Raw genomic sequence first — 6,000 nt, 5'->3', positions numbered from 1 at the left:
CGTAGTGCACGTGATGGACTATAATACGTTAGAAGTTCTCTCAAGTAGTGAGGAGCTAAACCATGCAAGGCTTTATAGGTAATAAGCAAGATTTTAAAATTTATGCGATGCTTTATAGGTAACCAGTGCAAGGTTGACATAACCGGGCTAATATGCTCATACTTTTTTGTACGTGTAAGAACTCGAGCTGCCGCATTTTGGACCAGTTGGAGTTTTTGTAATAGGCCTGCAGGGCAACCACCTAATGGTGCATTACAGTAATCTAGTCTTGATGTCATAAAGGCATGTATAAGCTTCTCCGCATCTGATGATGACAGCATATGACGTAATTTAGATATATTTTTAAGATGGAAAAACGCAATCTTACAGGTGTTGGCGACCTGGTTCTCAAATGACAGAGTACTATCGAATATAAAGCCAAGATTCTTAGCTGAAGATGAGGGTTTTATGGAACATCCATCAATAGTTAAGCAGTATTCTCGGTTGTTACGTAGGGCGGTTTTCGGTCCGATAAGTAACACCTCAGTTTTGTCCGAGTTCAGTAATAAAAAATTGCTACTCATCCACTTTTTTATATCGACTATGCATTCCACTATTCGATGGAATTGCTGTGTTTCGTGAGGCTTCGAGGAAATATAAAGTTACGTATCATCAGCATAGCAGTGAAAGCTTATTCCGTGTCGCTTTATTATATCTCCTAGGGGTAACATGTATAATGCGAAGAGCATAGGCCCTAGTACTGAGCCCTGTGGTACACCGTACTGGACTTGCGATTTGCGTGATACCTCATTGTTTATTTTTACATATTGGAAACGGTCGCATAAATAAGATCTAAGCCATTTCAAAGCTATTTCCTTAATACCGACATCATTTTCAAGTCTATGTAGGAGCATGCTGTGGTCAATGGTGTCGAATGCAGCACTAAGATCTAGCAGCACCAATAAGGAGATACAACCTCGGTCGGACGCCATAAGCAGATCATTTGTAACTCTAATCAGAGCAGTCTCTGTACTGTGATGTGCTCTAAATCCAGACTGGAAATCTTCATTAATCTCATTCCTTTGGAGGAAGGAGCATATTTGAGTTGAGACTACTTTTTCCAGAACTTTAGGTAAGAAAGGTAGATTCGAAATAGGTCTATAGTTAACTAGTTCTCCAGGGTCCAGATGGGGTTTTTTGACAAGGGGCCTTATAACAGCCACCTTATATGCTTTAGGCACATGTCCTAATGTCAGAGATGAGTTAATAATGCTAAGTAGAGGATCTATAATTTCTGGGAGCATTTCTTTCAGAAGATTTGTAGGTATAGGGTCTAGCATGCATGTAGTCGATTTAGATGATCTAATGATTTTCGATAGTTCATCGTGATCTATAGTAGAAAATAAACATAATTTCTCCTTAGGGGTGCTGTAGTTAGTCATATGTTCAGCGGGTTTCGCATCTGGTTGCATAGTTATAATTTTCTCTTGAATATCTTGGATTTTATTTGTGAAATAGTTCATAAAATCATCACTGCTATGCTGGTATACAGCATCAGAAGTCGCTGACGATTTATTTTTGGTTAATTTAGCCACTGTATCAAATAATAACCTAGGGTTATTTTGGTTTTCTTCTATTAATGATGAAATGTAGGCGGATCGAGACGTTTTTAGGGCTTTCCTGTATTTTTTAATACTATCCTTCCAGGCAGTACGAAATACCTCTAATTTAGTCTTCTTAAAGTTGCGCTCCTTTTTTCGTGCCGCTTTCTTTAGAGCCTGAGTGTGTTCATTTTTCCACGGTGTCGGTCTGTCATTTTTAATCTTCTTTAAGCGCAAGGGAGCAACTATGTCTAGCGTTTCCGAGAAGGTGGCATTAATATTTTCAGTGTTAAAGTCAAGATCTTCAACGTTATTACTCATGCTAGAGATTTGAGACAATTCAGGCAAGTTATCAAGAAACGCACCTTTTGTAGTCGAAGTTATTGTTCTACAATATTTGTAACTTGGAGTTTGATTTGCCACCATTGGGTATTGAAGCAAGCATGATACCAGATAATGATCTGAGATGTCTTCGCTCTGCTGAAGGATTTTAACATCGGCCACGTTTATACCGTAAGACAAAATTAAATCTAAAGTATGATTACGAAGGTGAGTAGGTCCTGACACATGTTGACTAACGCCCATGGAGTTAAGAGTGTCTTTAAAAGCCATTCCTAAAGCATCTGTATCATTATCTACATGAATGTTAAAGTCCCCAGCAACAAGGACTCTGTCTTCAGACAGTACTAGTTCTGATAAGAACCCACCAAATTCTTTAATAAAATCTGTGTGGTGACCTGGAGGCCTATATACAATAGCCAGAATACATTTTAAAGATGTTTTGTCCTTAGTATTAGGTATTGATGCATCAAGTACCATGACTTCAAAAGAATTGTATTTAGGATTAGACTTCTGGGAAATGCTAAAAGAGTTACGGTAAAGTGCAGCAACACCTCCCCCTCTGCCTTTTAGGCGAGGCTCGTGTGTATAATAGTAATCTTGGGGGACAGACTCATTTAAAGCAATATAATCATCTGGCTTTAGCCATGTTTCTGTGAGACAGAGCATGTCTATTTTATGATCTGTTATCATATCGTTAATAAAAAGTTTTTTATTAGAGAGAGATCTAATATTAAGCAATCCGAGTCGTAACAGTTGATTATCTGTATTATGTTCATGTTTAGTTAGTTTAACGTTAATTAAATTACCTTTGAGAGGTTTACGCTTTATTTTATGTTTACTAATCCGGGGGACAGACACAGTCTCTATTTTATGATGTTTGGGAGAAAGTATTATCGCATGTTGTGTATTATGTGTGTTCTGCAACGTGAGACGGCAAGCAGACCGTTGGTTAAGCCATTCTGTCTGCTTCCTGACCTGGGCCCCAGTGAGTCAAGTTTTAGCATTAAGACTATGTGCCATATTTCTAGACAGTAGAGAAGCTCCAGCCCAGGAGGGGTGGAGACCATCTCTTTTCAACAGGTCAGGTCTGCCATCAAAACTCTTCCAGTTATTTATAAAAACGATATCATTCTGCAGGCACAACTCAAACAACCAGCCATTTAGATATGATAATCTGCTATGTATCTCATCACCACGATAAGCGGGAGGGGGCCAGAGAATATTACAGTGTCTGACATCGTGCTTGCGAGCTCACACATCTCTTTAATATTATCTTTTCTGATCTCCGATTGACGGAGTCGAACATCATTTGTGCCGACGTGAATAACAATCTTACTGAATTTACGATTAGCCTTAGCCAGCACATTTAAATTTGACTTGATGTCAGGCGCTCTGGCTCCCGGTAAACATTTGACTATGGTGGCTGGTGCCTCTATGTTAACGTTCCGAACAATAGAATCACTGATAACTAGGGCATGTCCACTCACATGTTACATAAAAACATCAGTTTGAAGTCTGGGCATGTAGTGAGCAACATCAACGAGATAAAAACTGACTAAAATAACAGAAAACATCTTCGGAAAACATATTTGGAGAGGGTGGGGTTTATGACCTGTACTGCAGCCAGCCACAAGGGGACGATCAAGTAGCCGTAGCTTCACTTTTCGGGACATGTGAGGCTTATCCGTGTAAGGCCCCGGTTACACGGGCCTTTTAGCTTTCTGGACTTCAATTTATACGCATGCGACACACCAGAAACGCAAGCCCTTAGACATTTCAATGTGTAGCAAAGTTCAAGTTTGGTGAACTCTGACCTGCGAATTTGGTTTACATAACTGCATGAGACCAATCGGTACAGAAATGTTTGTAACCATCTGAACGAATTTTGCATGCTCAAAGTCTACTAAGAGCGAAGCCTACAGTAATGCAGTGTGGATGTAGATCTTTTCTGAAATGTCACATGATGAGCTCAGCACATCCAGAATCAATAACATACTCATTCCTCTTAAAACTTGACATTGTCCATTTGTAAATTTGCACAAACAAATAGCTTTTGGCATGTGAATTATTCTATGCATCACACTATGGCTTTGTGCATTCAATCTTTTTTGAGGGGAATATTTTTGAACCACATGTGCCTCCATATAATTTGTCACGCACATGCTTTCAGTGACTCGAGGTAGAGCTTCCTCACGTGAAACATAGAACAGCTTTCCTGTAGCTCAGTGCTAAGTATGGAGGACTAAAAATGACAGAAGGAAAAATAAATAAATAAATAAATAAAAGTAGAAATAAATAAATAAATGCATAAATAATAGTGAAAATAAATACATTTTGGTAATATAAATGGCTATTTCTGTATTTTTGCATGTATTTATTAATTTATTTATGCATATCTATATGTATTTATACATTTATTTCTATATTCATGTATTTATGCATTTATTTATTTATACATTTTTTATTTCTACATTTTTTATTTCTACATTTATTTATTTCTGTATTTCCACATTTCTACATTTATTTATTTCTGTATTTCCACATTTCTACATTTATTTATTTCTGTATTTCCACATTTCTACATTTATTTATTTCTGTATTTCCACATTTCTACATTTATTTATTTCTGTATTTCCACATTTCTACATTTATTTATTTCTGTATTTCCACATTTCTACATTTATTTTTCCCTGCGCCTGTATGCTAATTGAGTGGGGGGTGCCAACATCAGTCTGAAGAAGGATTGGTTAGAGCGATGTGATCGAATCTTGATTTCGCTGCCCTGTTTCGCTGGTACAAGCAAGCCTACTCGGTAATGCTGCTTGAGTATGTAGCCTGGATGGAGACTTTTGTTCAAGCGATTGCTAACGATTTAAGATCATTAGCGCAGGATTGTGAGAACAATGCGTCCAATGACTATCTCCAGTTTCGTTTGTGCAGAGTAATGGAGGATTAAATTGATTCATTATGCGCGCATACTTAGTAAACTACGGTAATTTCTAGAAACACCGCTTTTAAAGCTTTATTTAAATGCGGATCATCTGTGTGTCTCCTCAATATTATATATTTTGTTTTACGTTTAGAATTTCCGTAATTGAAGAACATTTTTGTCAGAATGTTTGCATTATGCATGTTGTGAAAGCAATGTCTCCGTCTGCAACTTTTGTTTAACATTTACTGTTACTGATATTTCCGTCAAATAAAACGGGTTAAAATTGTTTTACCTGTAGCCTACTCCTGTGAAAATCTTTTTTTAATGTGTATCCTATAGTAGATGTGTTGTTAGTGTCTAGATGATTAGCTACAAAATGCAAATACATGATTTTAATACAGTAACATAAGTTTGTACAAGTTTAACTGTGGAATGGCTTTTGAAAGCGTATTATAGCGTTTTGAAAAAACATGCTTTCCTACTATAATGACTTATAACTAATGGTAATGGTTTACTGTAGCATTTGGGAGAAATTGTCAGTTTTCCACTTTAAATGCCTATAGAAACATGATTTCTAATAAGTTTCACAAACGGATGGTCGGTTCCTGTAGGCGGCATCTCTGTCTCAGAGAGAATGTGAAGTTGCAGAGGATTTCTTGAAGACTCTCTAGCACTGCTACCTCAACTTCGACATCCATTTCAGCACTGATCTGAACTAAATCCTCCATTACTCTGCACAAACGAAACTGGAGATAGTCATTGGACGCATTGTTCTCACAATCCTGCGCTAATGATCTTAAATCGTTAGCAATCGCTTGAACAAAAGTCTCCATCCAGGCTACATACTCAAGCAGCATTACCGAGTAGGCTTGCTTGTACCAGCGAAACAGGGCAGCGAAATCAAGATTCGATCACATCGCTCTAACCAATCCTTCTTCAGACTGATGTTGGCACCCCCCACTCAATTAGCATACAGGCGCAGGGAAAAATAAATGTGGAAATACAGAAATAAATAAATGTAGAAATGTGGAAATACAGAAATAAATAAATGTAGAAATGTGGAAATACAGAAATAAATAAATGTAGAAATGTGGAAATACAGAAATAAATAAATGTAGAAATGTGGAAATACAGAAATAAATAAAT

The sequence above is a fragment of the Barbatula barbatula genome (genome assembly GCF_947034865.1).
Source record: "Barbatula barbatula genome assembly, chromosome: 22".
In the NCBI taxonomy this organism is placed as follows: domain Eukaryota; kingdom Metazoa; phylum Chordata; class Actinopteri; order Cypriniformes; family Nemacheilidae; genus Barbatula; species Barbatula barbatula.
Note: the sequence above shows the minus strand (reverse complement) of the source record.